The sequence below is a fragment of the Dromiciops gliroides genome, chromosome 5, assembly GCF_019393635.1.
Source record: "Dromiciops gliroides isolate mDroGli1 chromosome 5, mDroGli1.pri, whole genome shotgun sequence".
In the NCBI taxonomy this organism is placed as follows: Eukaryota; Metazoa; Chordata; class Mammalia; order Microbiotheria; family Microbiotheriidae; genus Dromiciops; species Dromiciops gliroides.
Genome location: NC_057865.1, coordinates 187,595,064 through 187,621,233, shown reverse-complemented (window position 1 = coordinate 187,621,233; position 26,170 = coordinate 187,595,064). Strand labels below are relative to the sequence as shown.

The 26,170-nt window shown below is 37.4% G+C and overlaps 1 pseudogene; it reads right to left on the bottom strand.

The window, feature by feature from the left end:
- Window positions 1-859: 859 nt before the first annotated feature.
- LOC122729491 lies at window positions 860-2,651 on the bottom strand (annotated as a pseudogene).
- Between the last annotated feature and the right edge of the window lie 23,519 nt (window positions 2,652-26,170).

Below are 26,170 nucleotides of genomic sequence, written 5' to 3'. Positions count from 1 at the left end.
CTTATCTCTACCCCCAAACACTTTTGCCATGGCCTCCACCAATGCCTCTCCCCAAGAGTTGTACCTTGCCCAAGTGCATGGAGAAGTCCAGATATAGACTTGACCACAATGCATTGCAGTATTCATATATATAAATCATTTATCATACAGAAAACTGTTGCAACCATTTAATTAGGTTACCATTTTGTTTTATGTGTCACTGATAAAGTTTTTAGAAGGTTTTACTTCTTTATTGAGGAACAATTGTCTGGTCTCTGTAAATTGGATATTTCAAATAAAAGCAATTCCTGATAAAACCAAGACCAAAACACTGTCAGAAAATTTTTTTTAAAAAAGAGAAAAACAGAATAAAATTAAATTAAAGGTTAAAAGAATTCAGGCCACGTACAAGAAACCTGTAAATTTTGACCACTGAAAACTCTAAGGTTTTTAAGAACAGATCTTTCAAATGGATTTTTCCCAAAGAAAAAACATACACAATAGCAGTATCTTCTCTGCCATCTGTTGTTTCATCTGTAGTACAATGAAAAAGTCTCCATGTATTGAGTGAACATCTTTTTTTTTCTTTTTTTTTTTGCAGGGCAATTGGGGTCAAGTGACTTGCCCAGGGTCACACAGCTAGTAAGTGTTAAGTGTCTGAGGCCAGATTTGAACTCAGGTCCTCCTGAATCCAGGGCTGGTGCTTTATCCACTGTGCCACCTAGCTGCCCCATTAAGTGAACATCTAACAAAGGAGCTATTTACCTTCAGAATACCCAGTTTTACTGGTCTAAGAGATAGCAATAACCACCTTCTGAGCAGCTTCCTTCTGGGCATGTGATCTTGTAATACTGCGATGGCTTGCTCCACCTTTGCATGGCTATTCTGGAAACTCAAGCATGCCAGGCAGTTCTGAAATATCAACCTCTAGCAACATATCTGTGATCTTCCCTGCCAAATGATTGTGTATGGTTTGAATGAATTGGAACAAATGTTTCTTCTAGCATCTGCTTCTGTTCCTGGGGAGGAGCAACAGACATCATGGAAGCTGTAAAAGGCTCCTGGCCTTGCACATGGACTGTAGCCCAAGGTGTCTGCTAAGACTGGATGGCTGGATGGGGGCTTCAGACACTTGTGGCATATTTTCAAGGAGGGGCAGCTCTAGGTGCAGGGGCAGCAATAGAAGATTCAGGAACTTCTATAGCAGAGCACAACTACAAAGCACAGCAGTAGGCACCCACCCCCCACTCACTGAGGTATATTAGGGAGATTGCAAAAAGTCTGAGCATTACTGGCTGGAGCCAGGTGGTGGAGCATTGGGCATGACCCAGACTGGTAAATGGTGTTTAGCACTCCTTGGAAGCCTGGAAGTTTCCTGCCTTGTTGTCATCATGTATTCCGAGGTCTCATCTGGGCTGTTTGATTAGAAGCATAATAAAGAGGTCTATTTTGAGTCTGGGGCACTGTTGGCATGAAGCATTCCCCCATGATTTGGCTGAAGCTGATTAAGGATCGTCTTGTCATAGAGGGTTCTATACTAATTGATAAAATTATTCTTTCCTTTGTGTAAGTAAGTTCAATATACAGGGGCTTAGAACCCACAGTGTGCCCATTCATTTCTGTCACTGCTTTGGTAGCCTCATCCGGTGAAGAAAAGCAGACAATGCCAAACCTATTTATTTTGCCCATCTTCAAGCATCATTTTTGGCATTGTAGTTGATCCAAAAGCAGAAAATTCTTTCTTTAATTTTTCATCATCAATGGTGTCATACAGGCTTCTTAATATAGAGATTCATTCCCTGGTAGTAGCTAATTCTCTCCTGTTCTAGTGGCTCAAATTTCTGTTTTAATCAGTGTGGAGTTCAACTTTTTTCTGTGTCCAACCTTCATATACCATTTTCCCATTGAGGAATTTTCCATTCATTTCTTTAATTGCCTTATTGGCATCCTCATGTTTCTCAAAACTCACAAAACCAAAGCCTTTGGGGTTTCCACTAGGATCAGTTATTACTCTTACATCAGATCTTTACCACGTTTGCTAAAAAGTTCCTTGAATCTTCCATCATCCATGTCATTGCCAAAGTTTTTGATATAAACATTGGTGAATAGCTTTGCTATGGCTCCCCACTCAGCTTCTTGTTCTTTCTGTGACTTGAATATATCAATAAATACTTTGCAGTTGTCATCTTCTTGATGGACTATCTGCAGCATCAGGGGTCTCAAGGCACACAAGTGTATAGCCTTTAGAACCATTCTCATCATACACACCACTTTATAGTACAAGATGTTCCCAAATGCTGAAAAGGCATCATAAAGTGTCTTGTTGTCCACAGCTTTATTCAGGCTTTCAGTGGAAACATTTCCAACTCCTGTTTTTCTCAATGAGGGATCCCATTGAGACCACATGATATAGATTGGTTTGCCTTTAATTTCATAAAAATTCATGGTATTCAGGGCTTGTTCAGGATCTGCTGGTTGTTGGAAGTTGACATAAGCATACCCCAGGGATTACTTGGTAATCATGTCCCTGTAGGTCTGGATCGAGAGCACAGGTACAGCAGAAGGGAACTTTGCATAGAGCATGACTCTGTGACATCAGACCCAGTGACATCTGAGTGTGAGTTATCCACATATAGGGAGGCCATGAGGTAACTATTGGCAGCAGTGTTCATCTCCCCACCCCCCAACCCCTAATGCCTTAAGCCCCACCAGGAATAACTCTTACTAGAACCAAAGCAAGGGGAAAAGGAAGACAAGACTTTAAAAAAATTGACCTCAGCCAAAATTTAGTAATAGATAAGAGCCAAAAGAAAAGCTGAGCCAATCATGGAAGTTTGGGGAACCTTAAGAAAAACGTAGAGATGATTTTCTAGGAATAACAGCAACATGTTTAACAAACTACACTGACAAACATGACAAAAAGGGGCTGCTTCTCCCCCCTTTCCCAGGTAATATCTAAGATTCAAACTTTCTTGTTCAAATCCTGAGTCCACAAATAGAATGGCCCTGTCTCCTCTCAAGTGGACCCTCAGGAAGCCCTCAAGTTCTTTCCAATTAAAGGACTTTGAAAAAATCTCAGTGAAGGGGCAGCTAGATGGCACAGTGGATAGAGCACTGGCCCTGGAGTCAGGAGTACCTGAGTTCAAATCCAGCCTCAGACACTTAACACTTACTAGCTGTGTGACCCTGGGCAAGTCACTTAACCCCAAATGCCTCACTAAAAAAAAAAAAAAGAAAGAAAAAATCTCAGTGTCCCCATAATGAAGTCTAATTTTTATAAAGACAATTCCAGTTGGGTGGTGGGGCAGACTCTCAGGCTGTGGGCAGTGACAGCTGTCACCTTTCTAGAGGTGAGGGGATAAGAACAGAGGGCAAGAATTGGAAGCAATAGTCCTAGTGGTGGTACACAGGGGAAGAAGCCATGTGGCAGAGTGCTGTGGGCCAGACGACTTGGCCAAGGAAGTGGGGGGGGGGAAGGGAACCATCCACAGAGGCCTCAAGGACATATGGGGGCCGGGGACAGATGAGCAAGAGGAGGAGGAAGAGGAGCCCATGCGGCTGGACAAGGATACTGATGAGGCAAGTGATGGCTGGGGGAAGACAGGTGAGTGCAGAGGCTTTTTCTCAGTCCTTTTCTTCTGCTTTCGCTTGGAGGTTTTTTCTCTTAAGGTTCTTTTTTGGTGGGGAGGTTGGGGTTTTAGAGTACTATACTCCTAACTTTACTTTTCTCACAAGACCCATGGTTTTTATTGTGTGATTTTGTCTCATATGGTACTTTGCATATGGCAGAACTGACTATTACTATATTATCCTCTTTCATTTATAATAATAGCCAACACTCACATTGTATTTTAAAGACCAAAAAGCACTTTACATGCTTTATCTCATTTGATCTTCAAGATTGGTTTTAAAGAAATAAAGTTGAGATTCATACCTGCTATTGGACATGCCTCCTTCATTGGGGGAGTCCCCCACCAGGATCAATGCTCCCTGTAATTCTTCAGTACAACAATTAGTTTGGGGGGTGATTGCCACAGATTTCACAGTTTCTGTCGAACCCAAATCCACCATCCACCAGGGATTAGTCTCTTGGTTTGTTTGAATACAAGTGCCTTTTTCAAAATCACCAAGTAGAGACCCATCTACAGCTCTTTCAGGAGACCCAAAGGGAGAGGAGATGCTGGACTGGAAGGCAGGTTTTCCCTTTGATAGCACTGGAGCTGAAATGATGAGATATATGAGGGTAGAAGTCAATCAGCCATCATATGCCAAGTACAGAGTCCATTACTAGAAAGAAGAGTTGTCCCTTATACCCAGGGACAAAAGAAGTACTATTACGTTAAAGAAGTGATATAGAATGACTAGCCATCATGCACTCTCCTTGTTAATATATCTCATTCTCAGCTTTATTCATAATATAATTCAATAAATATACTATGCTAATATATTTTTCTAAGAATTTATGTGGAAAGGAAAAATGAAGACCACATTATGGTTTGCATTATAATCATAATTCTCTGTTCAACTTTGTTTGTGAAGTCCTGGCTTATTGGTCAAATGCCATTTTTCCTGTTTATTTTATTCTGATATTTACAATTTCTGAAAAATAGTGACAAGCTAAGAATATGCAAATGGGAGGTTAGAAATGATGTTAAGATGAATTGCAAAAATGATGCAGGAGGTTAGAAGAATTGTCTACAAGGCACATCTGCTGGCTTTTATAAGCATTTATTTAATGTTGTTGGCAACTACAGTCTAAATAGCATGGCATTATAAAAAAACAACTTTTGGCTATATTAGACTCAAATATTATTTCAGTCCAACCAACTGATAACATTCTGCAAATGAGCACTTTAACTCATAGGACATGGGTGCTCTCTAGAAATGTTAAAGGATACATGCTTTGAAGAAAGTGTTACAAAAATGTCACTCATTCACTATATTGAAGAAAATGTACTCACCAAAGTTGTTTTCTGAGAAATCAAAATTATATGATGTAGCTGAAAAATTACTGCTCCAGGATGTTTCTGGGATATCATCGAAATTAGGTAACAAGGAATAAAATGTATCACTGGAAGTTGCCAAATTGTTTGGATCCCAGGGTTTTCCAAAGATTTTCACATTACAAAATGATAAAACCTTATTTTCTCCTGGATTGGTGATTGTCACATATCTTCCTTTCATTCTTCCACACCTGAAAACCTGTGTCATCCCAGGATCCAAGGAAGGAATAGTTGCACATCTGAAGAGAAACCACATTGTCATTTAATAAAAATATTGTTGTGATTGAATGCAGCCTGCACTAGAGGGCAACTATAGGTAAATGATTTATTCCCTTTTGTTATCAAAACTCTACAGCCCAGTAGAGGGCTGTAGGTGTCCTGCTAACATGATAAGTTTTGAAGACTGAAATTATAGAAAGCCATATATGAGCATTTCTTTTTAAAATCTCATTCACACAGATGGGGAAAGAGTGATCTCTGACTCGTCCACATCTCACTCCATGCTTTGTTCCCAGACTAGGCTGTCAGTACTTCATTATACATTGAAACTCTTTTCCTGCAACATCTCTCAAGTAAGACTTTTATCTTCCAGGAACCATTTGGGCACTGGGCATTGTCAATCAAGCCTAATAAAAACTTTGTGATAGTCAAAGCCCTGTTATCACTGAATGGTTACTCTTTGCCTACTCACCCCATGCCGCATTTTTTTCAAGCAATATTCCCTATATGAGTCAAGTCTGTGACAAATGCCATTGCATCTTGGGCTACATTAGAAGGGGAATAGTATCCAAGATTTAGCAAATTTACAGTCCTGCTATACTCTTCCTGGTCAGCCCACATTTAGAGTTATGAGCAGCTATCATATTTTAAAAGGGATATTGATAAGCTAAAGATCATCCAGGAGAAAGATATTCATAAGGTGAAGAGGCTTGAGATAATCTCATTTGAGAGTCAGTGGAAAGAACCGAGGCTTTTTGACCTGAAAGAAATTTGAGGGGTTGTTGCATGTAAATAAAGGAAATAAAAAGGAATTAGATTTGTTCTTTTTGGACTTTATAGGGCAAAACAAGGACTAATGGGTGTATTAAACAAAGTGGCCATTTTAGGTTTGTTTTTAAGAGCACTGTCCCACATTTAGCTAATTGATTGAGTAGGCCTTGTAAGTTAGTGGGTTCTCCCTCACTGGAAGTCTTCATGCAAAAACTAGATGACCTTTCCTTTAATGATGACTTTATTCTAAATATTTTATCTGTAACAATGATCAGTATATTCACTGCTAAGCATATGGCAGGAACATAATACATGCTTCCGCAACCAAGGAATGAGTTAGCAAATAAATGAACAGAAGAATCAATAAATATTTCTTGCATGAATTATTACAAACAGGAAAGAAATTGGGTTAATAGTATCTCATCTCTCTAGTGAAAGGTTGGATGAAGAATATCCTTGGGGTTAAACTCTTTGTAGCCTCACTTCTGATCTCCCACCATAACTGGGTTAGTTCAATCTTCAGGTTTCAACTTGTATTGTTGTTGTTTTTACTCAAAAATATCATCTTTGGACACTGCTTTGGGCTCCAAGATCTTTTTTAAATAAACAAAAAATCTTTTTGCTGTATGGTCTCAAAAATTCCCATGGGAGAGAGAGGAGGAAGTAGAGAAGGGCAAGACTGACTGTGGCTACCAAAAAGTGAATATGTTCAGTATTATGCTAGAATCAACTTAAAATTTTCATTTCACTTTAGTTTATGAAAATTTACCCTCATAAATAATAGGTTTAAAAAGTAACAATGGATGCTGTGTGACCCTGGGCAAGTCACTTAACCCCAATTGCCTCACTTAAAAAAAAAAGTAACAGTGGGCTTCTGCTCATTATCATTTCACCAACTTTCAAAAAGGTAAAACTTAGATCCATACCTGGCATTCAACTTTCCATTCTCATCAGGTAAGTCTCCCACCAAAATAATAACTCCATTTATTTGGCCAAGACAGCAATCTTTTCGATTAGTTAGTGACACAGAGTCTATAATGTGTGTTGAACCCAAATCTGCCATCCACCAGGGGTCATTTTCTTGCAATGTTTGAACACAGTGACCACTTCGATAAGACCCATCCATCAGTCTATCAGGAAATTGAGAAGGAATGAAGACAGTCGACTGAAAGATTTGTACTTCTGTCTGTCCTGGATCTGAAATGATGACAAATGTGGGACAGATGTCAGACATCAGGTAAAAAGGACAGCTTGGGGTGCTGCAGTTGCAACTATCTACTAAGGTTTTCATTCAAGTATACAACATGTTATCCTTTATCAGTGGCATACTTAATAAAAAAGATAAAATGTAACCAGAATGGATTGAAAAATAATGAGCCCTGAGTTTAAAGTATCAAGTTCCAATCAAATATTTGGGAGAAGGGAGGTTAATGTGAAAGAAGGTTGGTGTTTAGAGACAGGAATAAGGTCTTAGCTCTGCCTTGGGCCAGTTCTCAGAACCTCTTCTAACTGTCACATCTTTCCCAGTGCCTGACAGGGGAACTAGCAGAGTGCTGTGGAAGTACATGGATGACTGACTGTAAATCACTTCCAGAGACTCTGGATGTCCCCCAAATTTTCTGAGCTTCATAATTTATTCTGCATGTTACTGAAGAATCTATTTGAACTCTTCTTGAATATGCTCGCTATCAGCCTGTACATCCCACTGGGGTCACTAGTTCCATGTGATCTCCACCTGTTGTATAGTTTGTCCCTTCACTTTTTTTATCCTCCCTTATTTTTGTTTTTTTTTTTTTTTTAGTGAGGCAATTGGGCTTAAGTGACTTGCCCAGGGTCACACAGCTAGTAAGTGTTAAATGTCTGAGGCCGGATTTGAACTTAGGTACTCCTGACTCCAGGGCCAGTGCTCTATCCACTGCGCCACCTAGCTGCCCCCTTCACTTTTTTTTAAATCAAGATTTTCCTTCTTACCTTCCCTCCTTTTCCTGTCTTCTTCATTGAGATTCCAAGAAAACCCAAACCCATTACACATGTGTATAGTCATTCAAAATAAATGTCCACATTGGTCATGTCCTAAAAAATATTTGTCTTGTTCTGAATTCTGCTTTCCTCCCCTCTCTATCCAGAGATGGATAGCATGTTTTATCAATAGTTCTCTGGAATCCCGGTCAGTCATTATATTGATAAGAATTCAGCACAATAATGTTTCATCATATTTATATGCTACAACTTGTTTAGCCATCCCTTAATTTAGGGATATCCTTTTATATTCCTGTTCTTTACCACCTCAAAAATAGCTATACATATATATGCATATATATGTATGTATACATATATATGTATATGTATGTGTGTGTATATATATATGTGTGTGTGTGTGTATATATATGTGTGTGTGTGTGTGTATATATACACACATATATATATTTACATCCTAAGAATTTGTTTTGCTTAGGACAAATCTCTCCCCTAATCTATCCTCTCTCTATTTCCCCCTTTTCCCTTCCCTTTTTCTCTCCTATTTCATTTTTGAGTGAAATGTATTTCTGTACCCGGCTTTCTTTGTGTGAATGCATATGTGCATTCTTTCTTCTTTTGACCACTCTCTGATGAGAGTGAGGTTCAAGAATCAATTGCTCCTGCTCTTCCTCCTTGTTTGTATTGGTGTCTATTTGTGCAACCTCATTATGTGAGATAATCTTCACTAACCTTTCTTCCACTTCTCTCCCCACCCATCAACTAGTGTATTCTTCCCCTCTTTCTATTCTTTTCTTAAGATCATCAAGACATAATAGAACCACTCCCACTTTTTACCTAATTGGATTCTATGAACCCTAATGGTGACAGGGATTGGAGGGGACACATGTACATCTCTCCATATTTGAATTTATTTTCCATATTAGTTTATCCTTGTTTAGTTAATTATCATTGTTTGTTCATGTTTACCTTTTTTGGGGGGGCGGGGCAATGAGGGTTAAATGACTTGCCCAGGGTCACACAGCAAATGTCAAGTGTCTGAGGCTGGATTTGAACTCAGGTCCTCCTGAATCCAGGGCCAGTGCTTTATCCACTGCACCACCCAGCTGCCCCCTTTATGTGTCTCAACTCCTGTGATTGAACTTCAAAATTTTTCTGCAGCTCTGGGTTTTTTTTTTAAATTAAACAGGAATGTTTGGAAGTCTTTTCATTAAAGATCCATTTCCTCCCTGTAGCATTAAACATAGTTTTTCATTGCTGTTTGAATCAACACATCCTTCTGAATAGTCTCAGGATAGAGAGAAATTGTTTTTGTCTGAATTAAAGCTGTGTCTTTGCTGAGCATCCTTTCCATGTGATTATTAGGTAAGATATTACTATTAAATAGTCTATAAGTGTCTCAATTTGTTCCAATCCTGAGCCTGAAACACTTACCCAACCTGAATCAGGCCTGGCTAAGAACACCCTTCCTTCTCAGTACACTTCTGGCTCCTCACAAATACTTCCAGACCCTCTTTCTGCCATTCTCACATTAAAGAAGAGGCATAAACATCTGCTTTTGCCATTCCACCCAAAGGACCATGAGGCCTTTCCATCTAACTTCCAGCTGTCTCCCCCATTAGAATGGAAGATCCTTGAGAAGCAGGGACTGTCTTACTTTTATATTTGTGCTTGGTACAGTGTTTTGCATATAATGCCGAATAAATTCTTCACCCATCTATTCATTTATTCATTCATCCATTTATCATTTAGCAACTTCTCCTTTGAAGCTCACTCTATCCAGATATACCACCTAACCAGATCCTGGTGGCAATTATCTACTGATTCCAGATTCTAGCTCATTCTCCCTCTTTTATTAAGGAGCTCAGTACTTGGTTCACAACAAAATCCCTCCCTTAATACTTTAATATACATATTGATGACTCCTCAAACATCATGGCTTTCCAGTTCATTAGCCTTTTCAATTCCACCTCAGCCACATTGTTAGAGCTGGGCCTGACTTGGGCTAAATGCCCTGATAGTATAGGTTTGGTAGGGGAATAAAATGAGACACTTGTAGGTCATTTAGTAGCTAGTAAAAGGAGATTGTGAGAAAATTAATTATTAACAGTGAATTTCTTGGGGGGGACCCAAAGATCAGTTTCAGTCCTCTCCTCAACCACCCCCCCCCCCCAACTCCAGAAAGTCCAGTTCTTGAGGAAGTTCAGCTCTTGTGTGGGACAAGCCCAAAGGAACAAAAGAAATGGGGATTGATTCTTTTTTCTAGCTCAGTCAACTGATGGGATTAAACCACACCTAGAAACTGGACTTCACCTTTCCCTTCAGTGAGGGTGTCTTCGCTTATGTATGGTAGAGTTCGTTTTTAATTTAGACCACCCTCAAGTCATGTTAACCAATGGAATTTAATGATGCTAACCAATTAGCTTTGATCAATGTATAATGACCTGCCTCTATCAAAAGAGGATAAAACCCTTGACCACGGAGGGTCAGGTTCTCTTGGCTCCCTTGACCTTGGCTCCCTTGGCTCAGAATGCTGTCTCTTGGTGAGGGCTCTTCCTTTTTGGACAATGTAGGTCTGAGACCATGAGAAGTATAATATTCATTAATAATAAATGCTTACTGACAAACTGGTGTAATAGCCATTATATATAAATAGCATTTATAAAATACAGTAGTAGCAAATAATTTTAGAAAATACAAGATTTACTTAGTTATAGAATAGAAAGGAAATGCTCCTGGTTAACAGGGTGGGGTATAGCGACCAGTGTCATCTTGTTAAGTCTGAAGGGCCTTAATTACATGTGGCTAAGCCTTTTTAATGTCTTTATGTGACCAAGAGTCATATCAATATGGCCAGAGGATACCAGGAATCCAGGAGTGTGACAAGGAGTATAAAGGAACTAAAAATCATGCCCTATGAGGTTGGGATGAAGTACCTAGCTTGGAGATGAGAAAACTTAAGGAGAACATGATAGATTCCTCTAAATACTGAAGGGTTATTTTGCTGAAAATTAGTCTTGTTCTGCTTGGCCCCAGAAAAACAACCTAAGATCAATAAATAAAAGCTACAGGGAAGCCCATTTCAACTCGACACAAAGAAAAATTTGCCTACAATGAGGCTGTCTAAAAATGAAATGGGCTTGGTCTTGGGATGGTCGGACACTTGTCAAGATTGATAGAGAGAAAGGATCTGTGATTTAGTCTGAAAGATTAGATGATCTTTGTGGTTTCTTCTATCTCTAAGATTCTATGATTATGTGAGATCACTGGTACACGCATCCTGCTTTTTACATTAATTTGACCAAATCTTAAGTATGTGGAAAAGTTAAGAGATGAGTGAGGCACACCCTACATAATTATCAGAAAAATTTCCTCAAAACTCCATTTGGTTTTGATTCTAGTCATTGACTAAAGATCAGTCCTAAGGTTCCTAAGTCCTTACAAGATGGCATACTTTAAAATTCTGAAAGATTCAATAGATTGTGAAGAAAGAAGACATAAAAGATAGAATGCCAAATTGGACAGGGTAGAATGTGACCACACAACCAAAATTGTTACCTCTGTACTTTTAAATTAAAAACAAATTTTTGGGGGCTGGGGCAATGAGTGTTAAGTTACTTACCCAGAGTCATACAGCTAATGTGTCCAGTGTCTGGGGCTGTATTTGAACTCAGATCCTCCTGAATCCAGGGCCAGTGCTTTATCCACTGCACCACCTAGCTGACCCTTTGTAACTTTTCATTTTAATTTTCCTAACAAAACTCGAAGATAATGTAGCTATGCTTATAAGCATAAACAAATTTTATTCTGATGGACATTTATTTTCAGAAGCAATGAGCATAACATCCTCATGGTTTGATTAATTATTTCACTGAATCAACCAATCAATTAAAACTGCTGGATCAATTAATGAATATCTGTAGCGAACTGATCTTGTGAATACAACTTAAGACAACCAGATAGAAAGGAAAAATTTAGGCTCTGACCCGTCATTCTTTGCTACCCACTACTCAACTGAATAGCAGGAAATGAAAAGATTGGTGAATATGTACATACTCACTCATCACGCACATAAAACCAGAAGGAAGATAGTAAATATTATCACAATATATTTATTCATCTATAAATTTTGGGGGGGGCAGGGCAATGAGGGTTAAGTGACTTGCCCAGGGTCACACAGCTAGTTAAGTGTCAAGTGTCTGAGGCTGGATTTGAATTCAGGTTCTCCTGAATCCAAGGCCAGTGCTTTATCCACTGTGCCAACTAGCTGCCCCCACTCATCTATAAATTTAATAAAAATTTATAGGAATCAGTCTTATAAATTATAATCTATGTTTGTCTAGTCTCCTAAAATAAAATAAATCAAACAAATAAGCTTATTATTTGTTATTTGTGCAGTTTTTCTTTAAGATCACCAGATACTTGGTAAGTACAAACAAACAGCTCAACCTGGGTGGGTTTTGGTGGGGGAGTTCATTCATATTGCTTATATTTATTTTGTTATTCACACCTTCACTTTATGTTGTAGAAACCAATAGAGTCAATTATAAAATAAGTGGGATTCCTGAGAACTGCTCACATAATTAATTCTGAAAACATATGAAAAACATATCAATGCAATCACCACATAGTACATACAAAATTATGTGCTAAGCACTAAGGATATAGTCCGGAAACTAGTTCTTACAATATGAATGCCTTGCAGTGACTTTATTTGCTTAATTCTGTTTTGTTCAGTTTGGGATAGACAAAACCCAATTTTAGGTACATTAAGTTTCCTTTGCAATTTTCATAACAGCTTTATTCTAAATTTTATATTATATGGGAGAACCATTTCTCAAAAGGCATTTCATTCAACTGAGTACAGAAAAAATACCTACCAGTGGGCTGGTGCTGGTCAATATTTTCAATCATAGTCGATAGGTTTTTAAGATCTGGTCTTTTAGCAAACACTTGTACTTCACACATTGTCAAAATCTTTCCTGATCCTGGAACAGTGAGGGTCACAAATTGTCCTTCCATTCCCTTGCATTTGAAATACTGTTTTTTTCCCGGAGTCAAGGTAGGAATCATAGCACATCTAGACATAGATCATATTGTCATTCTTTGGAAAACTGCTTAGGCTGCTTAAATAATATAAAAATATCACTAAAATATACATATTCAACAATAATAATAATAATTCTACTAGGAATATATTCTAGGGAAGGAGAAGCTAGCAGGGAAAAGATTCACACATATAAAAATTTTTAGCAGAAATTCTTGTAGTAGCAAAGAGCTGGAAAGAATGTAGTGCCCATCAATTGGAGAATAACTCAGTATCATACTGTAAGAAATCACAAATATGAAGAATGCAGAGAAATGTGGGACTTGTATGAACCAAAGCACTTAATAACTACTTGTTGACTAAGTGACTGATGCTAAGAGAAATAAGTAGAACCAGGGAAACGATTTACAAAAATGTAAAAGAAAGCAATGCTGAATGACGTTGGTACTCGATAGATGCTGTGTCCAGTCATGAATTCAGAGGAGTGATAGTCAAGTATGCTTCCTTCTTCTCAGTAGAAAGGAAATAGAACATAGAAGTAGAATGAGGCATACATTTTCAGACATGGCCAATATGTGACTTATTTTACTTTACTCAACATATTGGTTATAAGGGAAGGCTTTCTCTTGAGTAGAGGGCAAAGGAATCATTGGAGATGACAGTGAATTTTTTTTTAATTAATTAATTAATTTATTTTTGGTGAGGCAATTGGGGTTGTGACTTGCCTAGGGTCACACAGCTAGTAAGTGTTGAGTGTCTGAGGCCAGATTTGAACTCAGGTCCTCCTGACTCCAGGGCTGGTGCTCTATCCACTGCACCATCTAGCTGCCCCTGACAGTGAAATTTTTAAAAAAGGTGTAATAAAAGTTTCTTTAAAGGGAGAGGAAACAAATAATGTATCCTCCATGGGTTAGTAAAAAAAATGAAGTCTTTCACTTTAAATCTATGCCTCTGGGTTAATACTTAAAAATACAAAAGGGCTAACTACCCTAAAAAATACATGAAGTGGTTACATCAGGCAGAGGAATACAAATTGTGGTGATGCTAGTCTATGGACGTTTTTGGCAGAAATTACCCACTCCCCCAATCTTGACACTCTAGTGCAAACACTACCAGTTCCATCCTTTCTGCCAAAAAACATGTTCAGGGCTCTCTTATTCTAATAAGTTTTCCCTTGACACTGTCATTCTCTCAGGTTATTGCCCTATTTTCCTTTTCACTGCTAAATTTCTAGAAAATGTTTATATTTGCTCCCTCCTCTTTTTTTCCACCAACATTTTTTTCTCAAGCCCATGAAACTCTTCTCTCTGAGACTACAAAGAACCACTTAATTATGAAATCCAATGACCTGTTCTCAGGCCTCGTTCTCCTTGAACTTTTTCTAGTATTTGAAATTTTTTAGCTTGGACACTCAGGTAAGCAGTTCAAAACCTGTAACTATTCTGAAGCCAAATCATCACATATACCAGTTTGTATTCTCCACTACAGTATGTTACACCTACTCTTCCCCATACCAGATTCACTTCCTCCTGCCCCTGAGCATTTAGCTTTTTTTAAAACATAAGTTTTAATTAATATATTTTGTTTTTATGTTGCCTACATTTCCTACTGTATCCTTCCTTTCCCATTTCCCAGTGAGCCTTTTCATATAACAAAGAATTCCCTTGAGCTTCCTCAGAGATGACCTCCCTTCATTCCTTTTTGAACATCTCATTTTTTCTTGTTCTTCAAAGTACCCTTTAAGCCTCTACACTGTCCACAATCCAGTTTATTCCTCATCTGAAAAGATCACGTCTTTGTTTGGCTGATAGAGAGATAGATAGATAGGCAGATAGATATGAAATGTAGTTAATATATATATTTTATGTATATGTGGAATATATATTCCATGTATAGTCCATATATATACTCATATTTATATACACTCCATATAAATATATATACTCCATATTTCCTTTGAGAACTTATGCATTTTAATTTGTTTTTAACCTTTCTGATTAGATAGTCAATTCTTCAATAGTATGAATTATGTCTTCTAGCTCTGTTGAACCTCTCTGTGTTGTCACCCATTAAACATCGGGAACTATCTCATAGAACAAAGCACAACTACCAATCAAATGAATCACTATGCATATTTCACTTCCCTCACTGACGTGGGAGGATATCCTCTAGTTACAAGTTGTGCTTAAATACATAAAATGATGTGGGAAAATTGAAATAATCATCAGCATCATTCATATTTTAATGAAACATTCATTTTAAATAAGTACAGAGAGTTGACCAAGGGGGTTTTGTTCATATTTTTAAGCTATTTCTGAAGGCTATATGGCATTATGGATGGAAAGTCAGCCTAGAAGCCCGAAAGACCTGGGTTCAGGTCACTACCTCTCAGTGTACCAGCAATTCTCTAAGACTACAAGTTTCAGAGAAGGCGCTGACCTGAATTGGAGAAGGGAGATTCCTTAATTATGAGGTCCTTAGATGAATGAAATTATAGGTCTAGTACCTCTCCCTAATTAATAAGCAAAGATAAGCCTCATATTATGAAAATGAAAGGAATTAATTTGTCTTTTCAAATTTCATTCTCTTTCCACAATTCAAATTTTAGCTCATTCATTTTCTCAACAAGAATTTATTAAGTGCCTATTATATGCAAGACACAATGCTGGGCATTGAGCAGGCAAAGAAAAGAAAATGAAACAGTCCCTGTTAAGGATCTCACATTTTATTTGGAGGAAGCATGCACACAGATGAGAAAATACAAGATATATGAAAGCAATAGAGTAATTCAGGAAGGAAGCACATCTTCCAGTTCTTTCACTAAATTAATAATAGCATAAAATTACTAAATTAAATCACTATAGCATAGGGAAAAAGAAAAAAAATTTTTACAGAGATTAACTAGAAACTTTTAAGTATGCATTAAATCTAGGAGATATAGGAATTATTGATATAGTCTTAATATGTTAGATAGAAATAGAAATAGGACAAGTAAGTGGTGCAGTACCAGGCCTGGAGTCAGGAAGGTTTTCCTGAGTTCAAATCCAGCCTTAGACATTTAATAGCTGTGTAACCTTGGGCAAGTCATATAACCCTGTTTGCCTCAGTTTCCTCATCTGTAAAATGAGCTGGAGAAGAAAATGGCAAACCACTGCAGTATCTTTGCTAAGGAAACCCCAAACAGGGTCACAAAGAGTCAAACATGACTGAAATGACTGAACAACAAATGGCTTTCAGGGAAATGGAAATGGTACCAGGTCTTCTACCACCCACATAAGGCAAATAAGTACTGTACTTACTGTACTGAACCAAGTGCTGCAAAAAAAAGGCACATTCTTTGTAAATAACCTACAAAATGACAACTTAAAATGATAAAAATCCACTGAAAAAAAGTATTAATAATGAATAAAACTTAAACATGAATTATTATAATTCTTCAGATAAAGTATGAATTTATTATCCATAAATGGTTTCATATTTAACAAAGATAAAAGCTCAAATTGCCCAAATATCAGTACCTGAGATTTAATTTACCACCATTTTCTGGTGAATTTCCAACCAGAATAAGCGCTCCATCCATCTCATCTTGGCAGCAATCTCTCCGACCCATGATAGAAACAAATTCTATTGGGTATATTGATTGCAAATCCACCATCCACCAAGGATCTTCTTCTCTTTGTGTCTCAATACAAGATTCCATTTTAAAATCATTTGCCAAGCTCCCATTGTAAATTTCTTTAGGAACTCCAAATTGATTTAAGGTACTGGATTGGAAGGTTTTTTTGTTTTTTGACACTTCAACTGAAATGATGATACATAAAGGTAAAATATGTCAGTAATCAGAAAGGAAAAACAGAAATAGGTACCCATCCACAAAAGAAATTCATTCATTAAACAAGTAGAAAGAAATACTCTTCATAGTGAACTACAGCTTTCATCTAAGAACTGATAGATATTGGTCAATTTATTTATCTTAATTTACTGTTATTTTATTTCAGTAGAATATATACAGACTTTGAAAGGAAACATAACATAAAGGATGGAGTTGACTTCAGAGAAACATGATTCAAGGCCTGGGTTCAAGTGTTGCTGCTGCCATACAATGGCTATGTGGGCAAGTCATAGAAGGAGCTCCTTTGGTAATTCCCTATAATAATCTCCTATAAACAGACTTTAGTTTTTGATATATCTATTTTGAAATTTCAGGAAAATCTTTGACTCTATTAAGAAAAATAGAGAGTGCAGAAGTAACAGTCCCATTGTACTTTGAAATCCTTAGGACACATCTGTTGTTCTGGGTTCAGATGTGGGCACCACATTTTAAGAAAAATATTGACAAACCAGAGAACATCTGTGGTGGGATAGTGTAGTGACCAGTATAATGAGGGGAGATTTATATGTCATCTGAACATAAGTTGATTGAACTAATGATGCATATTCTGGATAAGAGAAAACTTGGGGGATAAATGATAGCTGTCTTCAAATATTTGTAGACGGGAAGAGAGAGTTGGTGACTTGTATTCTCCCAGATAGAACAGATACTAAATGTAATGAAGTTACAGGGTGTTAGATCTCAGCTCTTTCTAAGGAAGGAATAGGCTCCCTCATAAAGTAATGGGTAGTATTTAAATGGGGAATCTAGGTGGTGCAGTGGTTAGAGTGCAGGGCTTTACCTTCTTGATTTCAATTCTGGTTTCAGACACTAGCTGTCTGACTCTGGGCAGGTCACTTAACTCTATTTGCCTCAGTTTCCACATCTGTAAAATGAGCTGGAGAAGGAAATGGAAAACCATTCCAGTATTTTTGCCAAGAAAACCCCAAATGGGGTCATGGAGAGTTGGACCTAACTGAAATGACTGAACGGCAACAAGAGAAGAATCATTGGAAATATTCAAATAGAAAGTTGGATGACTTTTTCTCAAAGATATTTTAAAAGGTATACCTACATAAGGACTTTAAACTACATGACCCTGAGAGTCCTTTCCACCTCTAAAATTTTGTGATTCTGTGAAAATTACAAAGTTTAAATGCTACAATAAACGCCATAGGGAGATAAATGTTCCATCTATTAAAAAAAATACATCTCAACAAATATCTATTCAACATCTACTTGGTACAGATCACTGTGTTGGGGGATATACAGAGTTAGATAAGATTTCCCCATGGAACTTCCAAGGACAAAACATATACAGACAAATAGGGTCATACACAGTATTAAGATAGAAAGAAACAGAGACCATTGGGCAACCAGCAAAAGGAAAAAGAGAAGGTAGAACTAAACTGTGACAGAGAAAGGATATGTTGAAATCTATCAGCCCTACAAGCATCTCAGACCAGAAGACTAGAGCTAATACCACTAATTGTACTCATCTCCTCAAGGCCATACAGATTTTTAAGAAAAAGGTTTACTTTTCCCCTCCAACTTCCTCTTTGGGTACCTTTCTATCCACAGACACTGTCATATCACCCCAATGTTTCCAGCCTATGGCCTGAGTCCAGCCTCAACCACAAAGAGGCCAGAAGTTAAGTGTACTTTAAGGCAGAGAGCTAAATTCTGCTTAAAAGTTAGGAATTTTCCTCACAGAGGGCACAGAGCAATTGTCATACTAATTTTGCTACTAGCTTTTCACTCACAATAAATGCCCTAAAGTGCAGGAGGAACACAGACCGTTGTTGTTGTTATTCAGTCTCTCTTAGAATGTTTAATTTCCTTCCAAGAGCAGTTTACACGAAGTCACCTTTCACATGAAATCTTTCCTATTCCCTTAAGTTGCTAGTGCCTCCAGAATTATTTTGTATTTCTTTATTATTTATTCCATATATATGTAGTATGTGTGTATTATCTAATCCAATAGAATGTGAACTCCCTAAGGGATAGGGCTGTTTCATTTCTGATTTCGTTTCCCTTAGCCCAGTGACTAGCACATAGCATCTTTTAATGGAGCCTGCTCCTTGTTTGCTTGATTACATTGTGCCATCTCCCTCAAACCTATGCTACCATAAAATCATGAAATGATTATGTGTCGATAGCTTATCAATGAATTTATTTCTTCAATGTCTCTTTTCCCATAACACTGAAAAATTAATTGCTTGCATGTTGGATTCAATTCTGACTCACAGTTAAATAATATGGCATCTATAATACTAACCAGTGATCTTACTACATTTCTATCTACATTTGTAAATGTTGAATGAACATTCAATTAATCTACGTATTTAATTGAGACAACTTATACGTATTGTGATTGTGTTTACATATACATACATGAACACACATAGAAATTTCCACTAAATATGTAGACTGAATATATAAATTCAAACATGTATACACACATATATACAAATATACACAAAAATATACATACATGCATATGTATAGAGACAGAGAGAGAGAGGGATGAAATGAGATTGGTTAATTCAACTGGAAGGCAGATTGATGTAGGTCTAAAGATTATTACATCAAATCACATTAATGAGGTAAAAGAACTTCGAGAATTACAATGTACTATAAAATATAAAGTATGAATACTCTTAAAATGTTTTTCTTTGATTATTGTTATTCTGGCCTAGAGAATATAATGTTAAGAATATCCCTATTTCTATCTCTGTAAGTTCAAGAAGAAGCCTATGCCTGCTCAGTAATCTTGGAAATATAAACCTTTGGCCATATTATAGAATTACAGAATTTTGGAATTGAGAGGCAACTCAGAGGCCAGTGAGACTAACTTACATCTGAACAAGAAGACTGCCTACAACATAGCCATAGTGTAGACCTCATGCTCTGGTTTGAAGACTACTAGCAAGGAGGAACCCATTATTTTCTGAACTACCTCGGTCCAGTTGTGGATAGCTCCAATTTTTAGGAAGCTTTTCCCTTGTGAAGCTAAATTTGCATTTTTTTTTTTTTGCGGGGCAATGGGGGTTAAGTGACTTTCCCAGGGTCACACAGCTAGTAAGTGTCAAGTGTCTGAGGCCAGATTTGAACTCAGGTACTCCTGAATCCAGGGCTGGTGCTTTATCCACTGCGCCACCTAGCTGCCCCTAAATTTGCATTCTTACAACTTCTATCCATTGCTCTGTTACACTCTCTGGAGTCAAGTAGAACAAATTTAATGTGTCTTTTATATCATTGCCCTTGAAATATTTGAAAACATATCTTGTGCAGTGATGAGCATTTGTATCTGTATTTTGAGGTTAAACATTTCCCAATTGATTAAAATAATCCTCATAGGGAATGAGGCTGGTCACTGGAACTGATCAACTACACCTAGGTGTTCTCTAATCATCTCCCTACTTAAAGTGGGCATCAGTTCCCTTAATATAGATTGCCCTCTTATGTTCTCTAGATCATTAATGTTGTTCTTACAATGTGTTGAATGTGTTGTCTAGAACTGAACATCATTCTCCAGTTATGATTTGACCAGGGCAAAGTGAAAAAGAACTACCATCTCCCTCATTCTGGGCAGAATATCTTTAAATTCAGCATAAGCCTTTTTGGCTTTTGAATTATATTGAACATGAAGTCTTCAAAGGCCCCCAGATATTTTTCAGATATACTGATGTCTCTAGCTATAGCTCCCCTCTTTTGTCCTTGTAATACCATTGTTTTTTTAAATCCAAGTTTAAAGCTTTATACTTATCCTTTCAGTTTAAAAAAATTCATCTTATTAGATTTGGACCAATATTCTAGCTTGTTGAAATCTTTTTGGATCCTGACTGTTAACTAGGGGATCAAATACATCTCCTAGCTTTAAATCGTATTCAGATATGATGAGCTTGCCATCAAGTCACTGATAAAAAATGAGACCGTTCAGTGTCTAGCCCACATTTTTGCTAGAGATCTCCTTCTGAGTTGACCAATGACTATTATTTGTTTCCAGTCATTCAATGAGTTTCTAATGATCCTTTCCATATTGTTTTATCCTTTTCGCAAGAATAGCTTGAGAGACTTTTTCAGATGCTTCCTGATAGCTAGGTAAATTATATATACACCATTGCTTCTAATCAACTATTCTAGTAACTGTCAAAAAAAGGGAAACGAGGTTATTCTGGCTTGACACACACATCCCACAGGAAGCCATTCTGACCCTTTGTAATCATTGCTTCATTTGTCTGGATGTTCACTAATCATTTCTTTTATAATACATTGCAGAATTTTGCCAGGATTTGAAGTCAAGTTCACTAGATTATAATTTTTAGAGGCTCTATTCTTATCTCTCTTTTTGAAAGACTAATTGCTCTTCCCCAGTTCTGCAATATCTATTCTGTTCTCCACAATCTTTCAAAGATGACAGATTATGGCTCAGAAATAATCTTTCAGAACTCTAAGACGTAGCTTATCTGATGTTATTGACTGACTTGATCAAGGGTCGCTATACATTCTATTACTATAGTCCTACTTGTTCTGGGTATCAATCACTCATTATTCATGTTTATTTTATCTTTTCCCAAAAGAATATAATTTTCCTTGTCAGAGGAAACAAAATAATTAGAGTTGACCATCTCTGCTTTTCACTCATCGTCATCCTCTCTGCTTCTATATATAAACAATGCAGTATAAGTATTACTGATATAGAAAAAGTTAACAAACATTAAATTGGAATTACAAATTCCTACCCAAAATTATGTCTGGCTTATTCTCATTTGCATAGTTTTGGAAAGAAGAAAAAGCAAATTTGGTTAACATCCTATATTTAATACTGGTTTTAACAAATAATTTTATTCTAAACTATGTATATTACAGAAAGAAATTTTCCTAGAAGTTGAATCTATTCATCTGAGGTTAGAAAACAAACTTACCAATGGCTGTTCCTTCAAAACTAAATTCAGTGGGTGGATTGAAAGTACTAGGTGATTTAAACCTCTGGCCAAACACTTGCACTTCACATAAATTTAGAACTCTGTTAAATCCAGGAATGGTGACAGTAACATATCGTCCTTTCATCATACCACATAAGAAAGATTTTGTTTCTCCAGGACCCAAAGAAGAAATTGTTGTACATCTAGATAGAAACCACATTGTTATTTTTGAGAACACCTATTGACTCATCTAAAAGTAGTTTTCAGCTAGTGGAAAATGACCAATGAGAATTCAGCCCATTAATTTTAGACTTTCCTTTTAACCAAACTTTTCAAATTGTCAAGGAGCTAATCTATCCTTTAAAAAATGAAAATAAAAAAATACTTATCTTACTGTCCCCTCAAAACTACAACCCTAAAGTCTTATCATTTTAAGCAAACTTGTGAATAAACACCTATTATGTGCTAGGCATTGTGCTTGGTGCTGGGGAGACAAAAAATGCAAATTTCTTAAGGCCATGTCAATGATTAATTGAGTAAGTACAGATAATGCAATGGAGTAAGTTTCAATGTGTTATATATTTATGTGTGTACATATGTGCATGTGTATGTCTGTCCTTTGTTCTCCAAGAGGACCATGACACCAGGGTGATGTCATGACTAGCAGTGAATTGGATTTAAGTGAGGAAGGGCTGTGCAAGGTCACCAACCTCATTGTCTCCTCCAGAGCCATCTGGGTCCAGTGGCAAGATAGATATCAGGAGGACTGGAGATAGCTCTGGATGTTTAATGCAAATGGGGTTAAGTGACTTGCCGGGGGTCACACAGCTAGTAAGTGTCTGAGGTCACATTTGAACTCAGGCTCTCCTGACTCCACGGCCAGCGCTCTATCTATACTGTGCAACCTAGCTGGCCCCTTTCAATGGGTTATATACATACATACATATATACACATACACACACACACACACACACACACATATATATTTTATATATGTATATGTACATGTAGTATAAAAATCAGCCTCATAACAGAGATGCAACTAGATCTATTGCTGACAGCCCATCTGATTACAGCCTCAGTTCTTTCTTGAATAATAGCATCTTTCCACATGAAGATGGCATCAAGTGCCATCTTCTGTGCCCATCAAGATACAGAGCAGAGACACACGCTGAAGTGTACAATGCACAAACTGAAAAACCTACATGAGGGAAGCGTCTTAACAGAAGTTTCCAAAAGTCCTAAATGTAGATGTCTTTCCTCCTCAAATAACCTCAGTAGCACCACCTCCACAGGTAATGGAACAGCACCACTCAGCTGCAATTAGTTTGGTACTATCTGTTGTAGGGCCAGGTCTTTCCCATCTTCAAATAACTTTCACTTAACCATATCATTTCTTTAGGCTCTATTTCTCATTCTTTTCCCAGCCAAGCCCTGAGAAAAATCTATCTTCACTCATTGCCACTATTTCTTTTCCTTTCATTCACAAATCTCAGAGTTCATAATGATCCTGTAGGTCTTTAAGTCTAGGGCTGCTTCTTCTTCTTCTTCTTCTTCTTCTTCTTCTTCTTCTTCTTCTTCTTCTTCTTCTTTTGAGGAGCAGTGGGGGTTAAGTGACTTGCCCAGAGTCACACAGCTAGTAAGTGTCAAGTGTCTGAGGCTAGATTTGAACTCAGGTCCTCCTGAATCCAGGGCCGGTGCTCTACCCACTGCGCCACCTAGCTGCCCCAAGTCCAGGGCTTCTTAAACTTTTTCAGTTTGCAACCCCTTTTTGCCCAAGATATTTTTATGCATCCCCAGTATATAAAATAGCTATACATAACCTTGTGCTGTTGCCAAATTTTTTGTGACAACCACGTTCATTTATATGATCCCACAATCCCATATCCCATATGATGCCACAATTTAAGAAGCTTTATTTTAGTCCAATTCCCTCAAAAGAATAATTAATATAAACACACATGACTTGTTCTGAAACTGCCTTTGCTTGAAGATACAGGTGGTGAAAACACATTCCCTTCCAAAGCAGCCCATTTCACCTTTGGGTTATTCTAATTGCTATGAAACTTTTTCCTGGTATCAAATCTAAATTTTCTTCTTTGCCAATTTTCTTTGTTCCTGGTTCTAATCCAGAGTCAAGCAAAGCAATTTTAATAACTTTTCTACTTGAAAGACTTTCAAGTACTTGGACATAGCTTTCTGGTTCCACTTGAAATTTCTTTTCTCCAGGCTAAGCATCCTAGTCCCTTCAACTGACCCTTTTCAATTTTTAAATTTTTAACTTTTTAATTTTTTTGTGAGGCAATTGGGGTTAAGTGACTTGCCCAGAGTCACACAGCTAGTAAGTGTCAAGTACCTGAGGCTGGATTTGAACTCAGGTCCTCCTGAATCCAGGGCTGGTGCTCTATCCAGTGCGTCACCTAGCTGTCCCCCTTCAACTGACCCTTTTAAGGCATGCACTTGAAAACATTCACCATTCCGGTTGTCCTTAACTTTGACATTCTCCAGCTTACCAACAACCTTCCTAAACTGTGGAGTCCAGAGCTGGATGTAAAACTTCAAATGTGGCCTGAGCTGGGCAGAGTACAGAGGACTTGTACCGTACTTATTCTTGGAAGCTATGCCTCTTGATGCAGCCTAAGATTGCATCAGCTTTATTTAACTACCAATCCTCCAAAAGTCCCAGATTTTTTAAAAAGACAAACTAACTATGATATTCCCATATAATACTTATGAAATTAGTAGATTCCACACTTAGATTCCACATTTATCCCTATTTCATTTATCTTGTTTGAATTTGGCCAATAATCTAAAACAGGGGTCAATGAAGCAAATCCTGCAGGACAAATACAGCCCACTGTTTATTTTGGTACAAACTTTATCTAAAAATATGAAAATCATGCTTAGCTCACAGGCTGGATAAAAACAGGGGGACGACCACATTTACCAGTTTATGATCTGGCCTGTCAAGATCTTTTTCAGATCCTGCAACCACTGTGTTCTCATTATTAGCTTTGTGTCATTTGTAAACTGGATAAGCATCATCTAAGTCATTGATAGAAAAGTGAAACAGATTAGGGTCAAAGACTCCACTGTAGAAGTCTTTCCAAGTTGAAACAGAACCATTAATAGATCTGGTCACTCCATTAGATCTAAACTCATATAGTCATACTGTCATTTAGGCAGTCTAGCTTCTGACTTTACCACTCGAAATCTTTTTGAAAGGTTGCTCAATCTGTTGGCCTTTTCTCAACCTTAATGCTTTTTGATTTATTTGCTGACCATCTTCTCCTCCTGGAAACCCTTTCTTCTCTTGATTTTCACAATATTCCTCTCTTGGTTCTCTTCCTATCTGTTTATCTATTTTCTCCCCTTTCTCTTTTACTTCTTCATGTATATTCTGCTCCCTACCTGTGGGTGTACCCAAAGCCTCTGCCCTGGACCCTTACCTCTTCTGACTCTCTATTGCCCACCATTGGTGATCCCATCAGTTTCCATAGATTCAATTATCATCTCAATGCACATGATTCTCTGATCTACCCAGCTCAGCTCTCTCCCTTGAGATACATTCCTGAACTGACAAATCATTGTTGAATATCTCCAACTATATGTCCTAGAGGCATTTCAGACTTAACAGATAGAAATTCATTATTTTCCTCTGGAAGCTTGTCCCTCCTCCAATTTTCCCTGATTCCTTTGAGAGCACCACCATCCTTCTAGTCATACAAGTTCCAAATTTAGAGTCATCCTCAAAATTTCATTTTCTCTTGTCACTACCCCATTTCTAGTCATTTGCCAAGTTTTCTGATTCTATCTCTAGAACATCACTTAGAGTTGTAAGTCCCCTTTTTTCTACTCACATAGTCATCACCCTAGTTTTGTTCTGATTATGTCTAGCTTAAACTATTATAATGATAGTCTCCTAATTAAATTTCTTACTTCCAGTCTTCCTATTACAATCCATTTGAATCACAATTGCCAAAATAACCTTCCAAAATACATATCTGACCAGGTCACTCCACTGATAGGAATCTTTAATAGATCCCTATTGCCTCTAGGATAAAAATACAAATTCTTCAATTTGAAATTTAGAGTTGGGGGCAGCTAGGTGGCGCAGTAGATAAAGCACTGGTCCTGGATTCAGGAGGACCTGAGTTCAAATCCAGTATCAGACACTTGACACTTACTAGCTGTGTGACCCTGGGCAAGTCACTTAACCCTCATTGCCCCGCCAAAAAAAGAAAAAAAAGAAATTTAGAGTCCTTCACGATCTTACCTACCTTTTACAAGTTTATCACACGTAAATATTTTATATCCTCTATGTTTCTTTTTTAAAATTTCATTTTTATTTTTTCCCCAATTACATGTGAAAAC